At 50.4% G+C, this 10,325-nt stretch overlaps 1 non-coding gene across 1 annotated transcript; it reads left to right on the forward strand.

Annotated features, from left to right (window-relative positions):
* The first annotated feature begins 8,233 nt into the window (after positions 1-8,233).
* On the forward strand, positions 8,234-8,307 carry trnap-ugg. The gene has a single exon. It is a non-coding gene; the product is annotated as a tRNA-Pro (tRNA).
* The last annotated feature ends 2,018 nt before the right edge of the window (positions 8,308-10,325 follow it).

Here is a 10,325-nt window from a genome sequence, read left to right on the forward strand (position 1 = left end):
TCATATTTTCTGCAAAATGCCTGAAATTACACATCAACACAAGGAAGGTAATATAACTGTTACAAGTTTTGGCCTGAGGCAAGAAGACTTTATGGATTTTGAATCAGCTTATACAGTGGGGAAAAAAAGTATTTAGTCAGAAACCAATTGTGCAAGTTCTCCCACTTAAAAAGATGAGAGAGGCCTGTAATTTTCATCATAGGTACACGTCAACTATGACAGACAAATTGAGAAAAAAAATCCCAGAAAATCACATTGTAGGATTTTTAATGAATTTATTTGCAAATTATGGTGGAAAATAAGTATTTGGTCACCTACAAACAAGCAAGATTTCTGGCTCTCACAGACCTGTAACTTCTTCTTTAAGAGGCTCCTCTGTCCTCCACTCGTTACCTGTATTAATGGCACTTGTTTGAACTTGTTATCAGTATAAAAGACACCTGTCCACAACCTCAAACAGTCACACTCCAAACTCCACTATGGCCAAGACCAAAGAGCTGTCAAAGGACACCAGAAACAAAATTGTAGACCTGCACCAGGCTGGGAAGACTGAATCTGCAATAGGTAAGCAGCTTGGTTTGAAGAAATCAACTGTGGGAGCAATTATTAGGAAATGGAAGACATACAAGACCACTGATAATCTCCCTCGATCTGGGGCTCCACGCAAGATCTCACCCCGTGGGGTCAAATTGATCACAAGAACGGTGAGCAAAAATCCCAGAACCACACGGGGGGGACCTAGTGAATGACCTGCAGAGAGCTGGGACCAAAGTAACAAAGCCTACCATCAGTAACACACTACGCTGCCAGGGACTCAAATCCTGCAGTGCAAGACGTGTCCCCCTGCTTAAGCCAGTACATGTCCAGGCCCGTCTGAAGTTTGCTAGAGTGCATTTGGATGATCCAGAAGAGGATTGGGAGAATGTCATATGGTCAGATGAAACCAAAATATAACTTTTTTGGTAAAAACTCAACTCGTCGTGTTTGGAGGACAAAGAATGCTGAGTTGCATCCAAAGAACACCATACCTACTGTGAAGCATGGGGGTGGAAACATCATGCTTTGGGGCTGTTTTTTTGCAAAGGGACCAGGACGACTGATCCGTGTAAAGGAAAGAATGAATGGGGCCATGTATCGTGAGATTTTGAGTGAAAACCTCCTTCCATCAGCAAGGGCATTGAAGATGAAACGTGGCTGGGTCTTTCAGCATGACAATGATCCCAAACACACCGCCCGGCAACGAAGGAGTGGCTTCGTAAGAAGCATTTCAAGGTCTTGGAGTGACCTAGCCAGTCTCCAGATCTCAACCCCATAGAAAATCTTTGGAGGGAGTTGAAAGTCCGTGTTGCCCAGCGACAGCCCCAAAACATCACTGCTCTAGAGGAGATCTGCATGGAGGAATGGGCCAAAATACCAGCAACAGTGTGTGAAAACCTTGTGAAGACTTACAGAAAACGTTTGACCTGTGTCATTGCCAACAAAGGGTATATAACAAAGTATTGACAAAACTTTTGTTATTGACCAAATACTTATTTTCCACCATAATTTGCAAATAAATTCATTAAAAATCCTATAATGTGATTTTCAGGATTTTTTTTTCTCATTTTGTCTTTCATAGTTGACGTGTACCTATGATGAAAATTACAGGCCTCTCTCATCTTTTTAAGTGGGAGAATTTGCACAATTGGTGGCTGACTAAATACTTTTTTTCCCCACTGTATATATATATTCTCCTCTGCATCAAAAAACAAGTTATCTTTATGTACATGTACAATCTATCCACAGAACTCGACCCATCTCCCACTCACTCCCAATTATATATGGAGCCTATAATTGAACGATGCAAATCATTGTGGGCATTTCAACCGTCAGGGGAAAGGGTGAAACAGGAAGGGATTTGTGATTCAGACCTTCTGAAATACCTGTGACACACTGTTAGTAGTCAGTTGTGTCACGACTTCCACAGAGGCTGCCTCCCCAACTTGTTCGGGCAGGTTTCGGCGTTCGTCGTCACCGGCTTACTAGCTACTGCCGATCCCATTCTCATCACTCCACTTGTCATGTCTTGTCTTGTCAATTACATTTACATTTACATTTACGTCATTTAGCAGAAGCTCTTATCCAGAGCGACTTACAAATTGGTGCATTCACCTTATAGCCAATGGGATAACCACTTTACAATATGTAATTTTTTTATTTCTTTGGGGTGGGGTAAGGGGGGGTAGAAGGATTACTTTATCCTATCCCGGGTATTCCTTAAAGAGGTGGGGTTTCAAGTGTCTCCGGAAGGTGGTGAGTGACTCCGCTGTCCTGGCGTCGTGAGGGAGCTTGTTCCACCATTGGGGTGCCAGAGCAGCGAACAGTTTTGACTGGGCTGAGCGGGAACTGTGCTTCCACAGAGGTAGGGGGGCCAGCAGGCCAGAGGTGGATGAACGCAATGCCCTCGTTTGGGTGTAGGGACTGATCAGAGCCTGAAGGTACGGAGGTGCCGTTCCCCTCACAGCTCCGTAGGCAAGCACCATGGTCTTGTAGCAGATGCGAGCTTCAACTGGAAGCCAGTGGATTGTGCGGAGGAGTGGGGTGATGTGAGAGAACTTGGGAAGGTTGAACACCAGACGGGCTGCGGCATTCTGGATGAGTTGTAGGGGTTTAATGGCACAGGCAGGGAGCCCAGCCAACATCGAGTTGCAGTAATCCAGACGGGAGATGACAAGTGCCTGGATTAGGACCTGTGCCGCTTCCTGTGTAAGGCAGGGTCGTACTCTCCGAATGTTGTAGAGCATTAACCTACAGGATCGGGTCACCGCCTTGATGTTAGCGGAGAACGACAGGGCGTTGTCCAGGGTCACGCCAAGGCTCTTCGCACTCTGGGAGGAGGACAAAACGGAGTTGTCAACCGTGATGGCGAGATAATGGAACGGGCAGTCCTTCCCCGGGAGGAAGAGCTGCTCCATCTTGCCGAGGTTCAGCTTGAGGTGGTGATCCGTCATCCACACTGATATGTCTGCCAGACATGCAGAGATGCGATTCGCTACCTGGTTATCAGAAGGGGGAAAGGAGAAGATTAGTTGTGTGTCGTCTGTGTAGCAATGATAGGAGAGGCCATGTGAGGATATGACAGAGCCAAGTGACTTGGTGTATAGCGAGAATAGGAGAGGGCCTAGAACTGAGCCCTGGGGGACACCAGTGGTGAGAGCACGTGGTGCGGAGACAGATTCTCGCCACGCCACTTGGTAGGAGCGACCGGTCAGGTAGGACGCAATCCAAGAGTGAGCCGCGCCGGAGATGCCCAACTTGGAGAGGGTGGAGAGGAGGATCTGATGGTTCACAGTATCAAAGGCAGCAGACAGGTCTAGAAGGACAAGAGCAGAGGAGAGAGAGTTAGCTTTAGCAGTGCTGAGAGCCTCCATGACACAGAGAAGAGCAGTCTCAGTTGAATGACCAGTCTTGAAACCTGACTGGTTTGGATAAAGAAGGTCATTCTGAGAGAGATAGAAAGAGAGTTGGCTAAAGACGGCACGCTCAAGAGTTTTGGAGAGAAAAGAAAGAAGGGATACTGGTCTGTAGTTGTTGACATCGGAGGGATCGAGTGTTGGTTTTTTGAGAAGGGGTGCAACTCTCGCTCTCTTGAAGACGGAAGGGACATAGCCAGCGGTCAAGGATGAGTTGATGAGCGAGGTGAGGTAAGGGAGAAGGTCACCGGAGATGGTCTGGAGAAGAGAGGAGGGGATAGGGTCAAGCGGGCAGGTTGTTGGGCGGCCGGCTGTCACAAGTCGCAAGATTTCATCTGGAGAGAGAGGGGAGAAAGAAGTCAAAGCATAGGGTAGGGCAGTGTGAGAAGGACCAACAGTGTCATTTGATTTAACAAACGAAGATCGGATATCGTCAACCTTCTTTTCAAAATGGTTGACGAAGTCATCCACAGAGGGGGAGGAGGGGGGGGAGGGGGAGGAGAATTCAGCAGGGAGGAGAAGGTGGCAAAGAGCTTCCTAGGGTTAGAGGCAGATGCTTGGAATTTAGAGTGGTAGAAAGTGGCTTTAGCAGCAGAAACAGATGAAGAAAATGTAGAGAGGAGGGAGTGAAAAGATGACAGGTCCGCAGGGAGTCTAGTTTTCCTCCATTTCCGCTCGGCTGCCCGGAGCCCTGTTCTGTGAGCTCGCAATGAGTCGTCAAGCCACGGAGCAGGAGGGGAGGACCGAGCCTGCTGGGAGGATAGGGGACATAGAGAGTCAAAGGATGCAGAAAGGGAGGAGAGGAGGGTTGAGGAGGCAGAATCAGAAAATTGGAGGGAGAAGGATTGAGCAGAGGGAAGAGATGATAGGATGGAAGAGGAGAGAGTAGCGGGAGAGAGAGAGCGAAGGTTGCGACGGCGCATTACCATCTGAGTAGGGGCAGAGTGAGTAGTGTTGGAGGAGAGCGAGAGAGAAAAGGATACAAAGTAGTGGTCGGAGACATGGAGGGGAGTTGCAGTGAGATTAGTATAAGAAGAGCATCTAGTAAAGATGAGTTCAAGCGTATTGCCTGCCTTGTGAGTAGGGGGGGACGGTGAGAGGGTGAGGTCAAAAGAGGAGAGGAGTGGAAAGAAGGAGGCAGAGAGAAATGAGTCAAATGTAGACGTAGGGAGGTTGAAGTCACCCAGAACTGTGATGGGTGAGCCATCCTCAGGAAAGGAACTTATCAAGGCGTCAAGCTCATTGATGAATTCTCCAAGGGAACCTGGAGGGCGATAAATGACAAGGATGTTAAGCTTGAATGGGCTAGTGACTGTGACAGCATGGTATTCAAATTAGGAGATAGACAGATGGGTCAGGGGAAAAAGAGAGAATGTCCACTTGGGAGAGATGAGGATTCCTGTGCCACCTCCCCGCTGACCAGATGCTCTCAGGGTATGCGAGAACACATGGTCAGACGAGGAGAGAGCAGTAGGAGTAGCATTGTTTTCAGTGTTAATCCATGTTTCCGTCAGTGCCAAGAAGTCAAGGGACTGGAGGGTAGCATAGGCTGAGATGAACTCTGCCTTGTTGGCTGCAGAACGGCAGTTCCAGAGGCTGCCGGAGACTTAGAACTCCATGTGGGTCGTGCGTGCAGGGACCACCAGGTTAGAGAGGCAGCAGCCACGCGGTGTGAGGCGTTTCTATAGCCTGTGCGGAGAGGAGAGAACAGGGATAGACAGAGGCATAGTTGACAGGCTACAGAAAATGGCTACAATAATGCAAAGGAGATCAGAATGAAATGAACTAAACATCTGGGAAAGCGAGAGAGCGGGGCCTCCCTCACTTACGTTTCACTGAAACACTCAAATATAACTCTCCCAACTTCCACCTCAGAAACTATAATTGTTGTAAACTACAGCGGTTCAATGTTTTCTAGGAATAGACTAACTTAGTTTAATCAGCTAGCTAACTTGGTACAGTATTCTTCCGTGAAAACCGTCCAGCGCACCTAGTCATATGACGCCACAGCCAACTAGCATGCCGGGCTCCAACAACACGGCTTAGCACCAATACTCGGCCACAACAAACCACCAGTGTGTCAACACGCCAAGCAGATCATTCGTGTCCGTTGCTAACGTTGTGGGTTAGTCCCGACAGCTTGAGTGAGTCCGTCGTCAACTTATTCAGCCAGTTAGTTAGCTAGAATAGTTAGCATACTAGCTAGCCATTGCTTTCTGCCAACGATGAAACCCGTCCTCCCACGGCACGAACACACAGAGAGAGCCAAGCTAACGTTAACTAGTCACCCATGTCCCGAAATCCCTTGAACGACTCTGGCTACCATTATGTAAAAACAAAACACAAATGTAGGTTATAACTTACCCCTAGCTGCTACTGTTAGCTAGCCAAGTGCAAAGCTAGCCACTGAATCGATTCAGCCAGTTCGCGTCTGTTCGCTAGGTCGTTTTGTTCAGTAGCTATCCAGGTAGCAACAAGCTAGCTACATTTCGAGCACTGTAGCTACTTACTACCTAACGTTAACACTTCAGACAATGAGGTTAGAAAAACAGCTGAATGGTAGGCATTATTGTATGTAATTATTGTAGGCAGCTAGCTGGCGTAATTACAGGTACTCTCAAGCGTGAAACAACTATCCACAGTTGCTAATAGTTACCAGTAGCTACCCGCTAGCTAGTCAAGGTAGTGGGTTAGCTAGCCTCGTGCTTCACCGGGCTCAGCCGAATACAATACCTAAAATAATTACATACAATAACCCACGATAACTACCTACAATACCTAACTACAATCTAACTACATAGTTTAAGCTTTACTCGACACACACACCTGGTGCTCATTCCCCTAATTAGTATGTGTATAAGTGTTCCCTCTGTTCCCCTTGTCTTTGTGAGTGATTGTTTCTTTGTGAGAGCGAGTAGCTCAGTTGAGCTACTCTTCTATTTGTTATTGCCAAGGTGGAATATTTCCCTTGTGATAGTTTCGTTTTGACGCTGGGTGCGTTTTATTTATGTAAACGGAATAGACTCCTTCATTCACACCTCATCACAGAATCACTCACCCGCTGAATGGAGTCAGCAGGAGAAGACCGCATGCCTGGAGTTGTGGCAAGGGTCCAGGAGCATTCCTCGATGCTGGCCAGCTTGGGGGAAGCGATGGATCGGGTTCTTCAGGTTGTAGAACGCCTGGAGAGGAGAGGACCCGATCTATCGAGACAAGCTGGTCAACCGGATCCAGCCACCTACACCCCAGCCCCTGGAGTTCCAGGTATCCCGGCCACCAGCGTTTGATGGGACGGCAGCGCGATGTAAGGGATTTCTGCTCCAACTAGAGCTGTATTTCTCCAGCATCAGGCCGGCGCCACTGGAGCGGGAGAAGGTATCTGTCCTTGTTTCCTGCCTTTGTTGGAGAGCCCTGGAGTGGGGCAACGCAGAGTTGAACGAGGGAGGTGCCGCATTGGAGGACTACGGGGACTTTGCTCGCCTCTTTCGGGCCGTTTTCGATCACCCGCCTGAGGGTCGAGAGGCGGGCGAACAACTGGTCCATCTGAGGCAGGGGACGTAGACCGCACAGGACTACGCGCTGGAGTTCCGGACGCTGGCAGCGGGGTCCGGGTGGAACGAGCGGGCCCTGATCAACCATTTCCGGTGCCACGTAAGGGAGGACATCTGACGGGAGCTAGCCTGCGTGATGCCATGCTATCGTTCTCCCAACTGGTGGACATGGCCATCCAGCTGGACAATCTGCTAGCACCCAGAGGACGTCCTGATAGGGGTCTGCCCATTCCCACTCCGGACGACTCTGACCCCGAGCAGATGGAGCTGGGGGGAGCCGCCGGTCGAGAGAGCGCAGGAGGACAGCGACAGTGCCACTCTGGTGGCACGAAGGGACAATCCACCTGAGGTCGCAGTCAACGTTTTTTTGGGTCTGGAGGCGGTAGGCAGGGTACTCACTCATCACCCCAGGTAACGAACACCTAAACTTGTTCAGAGCGCTTTGCGGCGCACTGTACCTTATCTATCTCCTTTCCCGATCACCTGGTAGTCTCCCAGTGTAAGGCAATAGTCGATTCAGGCGCAGCTGGGAACTTAATGGACAGGGCACTTGCACGCCGTCAAGGCATTTCATTGGTTCCCCTATCCATTCCACTCCCCATCACAGCACTTGATAGTCGACCATTAGGGTCCGGGTTGGTTAAGGAGGTTACTGTACCAGTCACCATGATTACACAGGAGACGCATGTTGAGCAGATCACTTTTTTGATTATTGAGTCTCCTGCTTACCCTGTAGTCTTAGGTATTCCGTGGTTAGCCCTTCACAACCCCAATTTTTCATGGCCGCAGAGGGTTCTTACGGGGTGGTCGCGTGAGTGTCCGGGTAGGTGTCTAGGTGTTTCCGTTGGCGCATCCACGGTGGAAAGTCCAGACGGTACTCCCACCGTGCGCATTCCCCCCGAATACCATGATCTGGCGCTCGCGTTTTCCAAGACGCAAGTGACTAAATTACCACCTAATCGGGAGGGGGATTGCGCGATAAACCTTCGGGTAGACGCTGTACCTCCCAGGAGTCATGTGTATTCCCTGTCGCAGGCTGAAACGGAAGCTATGGAAACATACGTCACCGAGTCGCTGTGCCAGGGGTATATACGTCCCTCCACTTCACCTGCTTCCTCGAGTTTCTTCTTTGTGAAGAAGAAAGATGGCGGTTTACGCCCGTGCATTGATTATCGACCACTGAATAAGGTGACGGTACGATTTAGTTATCCTCTTCCCCTCATCCCTATAGCCTCCTGTAGCTCAGTTGGTAGAGCATGGCGCTTGGAACGCCAGGGTTGTGGGTTCGATTCCCACGGGGGGCCAGTATGAAAAATGTATGCACTCACTAACTGTAAATCGCTCTGGATTAGAGCGTCTGCTAAAATATAATTCCTTCAGTGATTGAGTCAATGCATGGGGCCTGTTCTTTCACCAAATTAGACCTCAGGAGTGCCTACAACCTGGTGCGTATTCGGGAAGGGGATGAGTGGAAAACCGCATTCAGCACAACCTCGGGGCATTATGAATACCTGGTGATGCCCTACGGTTTGATGAATGCTCCATCTGTTTTCCAGTCCTTTGTGAACGAGGTGTTTCGGGACATGCTTGGTCGCGGTGTGGTGGTCTACATTGATGACATCCTGGTGTATTCCTCTACGCGCGCAGAGCATGTGTCCCTGGTTCGCAAGGTACTGGTCCGACTGCTGGAAAATGATCTTTATGCCAAGGCAGAGAAGTGTGAGTTTTTTCCAGCAGTCAATCTCCTTCCTCGGATACCGCATTACTACCACAGGTGTGGAGATGGAGAGAGATCGCATTTCAGCCGTGCGTAATTGGCAGACTCCAACCATGGTGAAGGAGGTGCAGCGCTTCCTTGGCTTTGCCAACTACTATCGGAGGTTTATTCGGGGCTTTGGCAATGTCGCAGCTCCCATTACCTCCTTGTTGAAGGGTGGGCCGTCCCAGCTCCGCTGGTCTGCTGAGGCTGATTTGGCCTTCAGTAGATTGCATGGTCTGTTCACCTCCGCCCCGGTACTGGCTCACCCCGATCGATCACTACCCTTCATAGTGGTGGTGGATGCGTCCGAGGTAGGGATAGGCGCTGTCTTATCCCAACGCTCGGGCACGCCACCCAAGCGCCGCCCCTGTGCCTTCTTTTCGAAGAAGCTCAGCTCGGCGGAGCAGAACTACGGCGTTGGTGATTGGGAGCTGCTGGCTGTTGTCCGAGCTCTGACGGTGTGGAGGCATTGGCTCGAAGGGGCGAAACACCCTTTCCTCGTCTGGACAGACCACCGTAACCTGGAGTACATTCGGGCAGCGAGGAGGCTGAATCCTTGCCAGGCCAGGTGGGCCCTCTTCTTCACCCGGTTTGATTTCACACTCTCATACATTCCGGGTATGAAGAACGTGAAGGCAGTCACAGCTTGTTGACACAGAGGAGAGTCCCAAAGACAACACCCCCATACTCCCGGCCTCATGCATTGTGGCACCGGTAGTATGGGCGATGGACGCGGATATAGCGCAGGCATTACGCACAGATCCATCTCCACCGCAGTGTCCAGCTGGGCTGCAGTATGTGCCTGCGCTTATCCGTGATCGTCTGATCTACTGGGCACACACGTCACCCTCCTCTGGTCATCCAGGTATCGGTCGTACAATGCGCTGCCTGACTGAGAAGTACTGGTGGCCTACCTTGGCTAAGGACGTGAGGGTGTATGTTTCCTCCTGCTCAGTGTGCGCCCAGAGTAAGGCACCTATGCACCTCCCAGCGGGTAAGCTACAACCTTTACCTATTCCACAACGACCATGGTCTCACCTTTAGTGTTGATTTTCTTACTGATCTTCCCCTCTCCCAAGGTAACACCACTATCCTGGTCGTTGTGGATCGCTTTTCAAAGTTCTGCCGCCTCCTTCCTCTGCCCGGTCTTCCCACGGCCCTACAAACTGCGGAGGCTCTGTTTACTCACGTCTTCCGGCACTACGGGGTACCAGAAGATATAGTGTCCGACCGAGGTCCCCAATTCATGTCTAGAGTCTGGAAGGCGTTCATGGAACGTCTGGTGGTCTCGGTCAGCCTGACCTCTGGATTTCACCCCGAGAGTAATGGGCAGGTGGAAAGGGTGAATCAAGATGTGGGTAGGTTCCTGCGGACCTACTGTCAGGACCGGCCGGGGGAGTGGTCGGTGTTCCTGCCATGGGCAGAATACGCTCAGAAATCTCTCCACCACTCCTCCACTAACCTAACACCCTTCCAATGTGTTTTGGGTTACCAACTGGTCCTGGCACCGTGGCACCAGAGCCAGACCAAGGCTCCTGCGGTGGATGACTGGTTTCGGCACGC

The sequence above is a fragment of the Coregonus clupeaformis genome, chromosome 9 (genome assembly GCF_020615455.1).
Source record: "Coregonus clupeaformis isolate EN_2021a chromosome 9, ASM2061545v1, whole genome shotgun sequence".
In the NCBI taxonomy this organism is placed as follows: domain Eukaryota; kingdom Metazoa; phylum Chordata; class Actinopteri; order Salmoniformes; family Salmonidae; genus Coregonus; species Coregonus clupeaformis.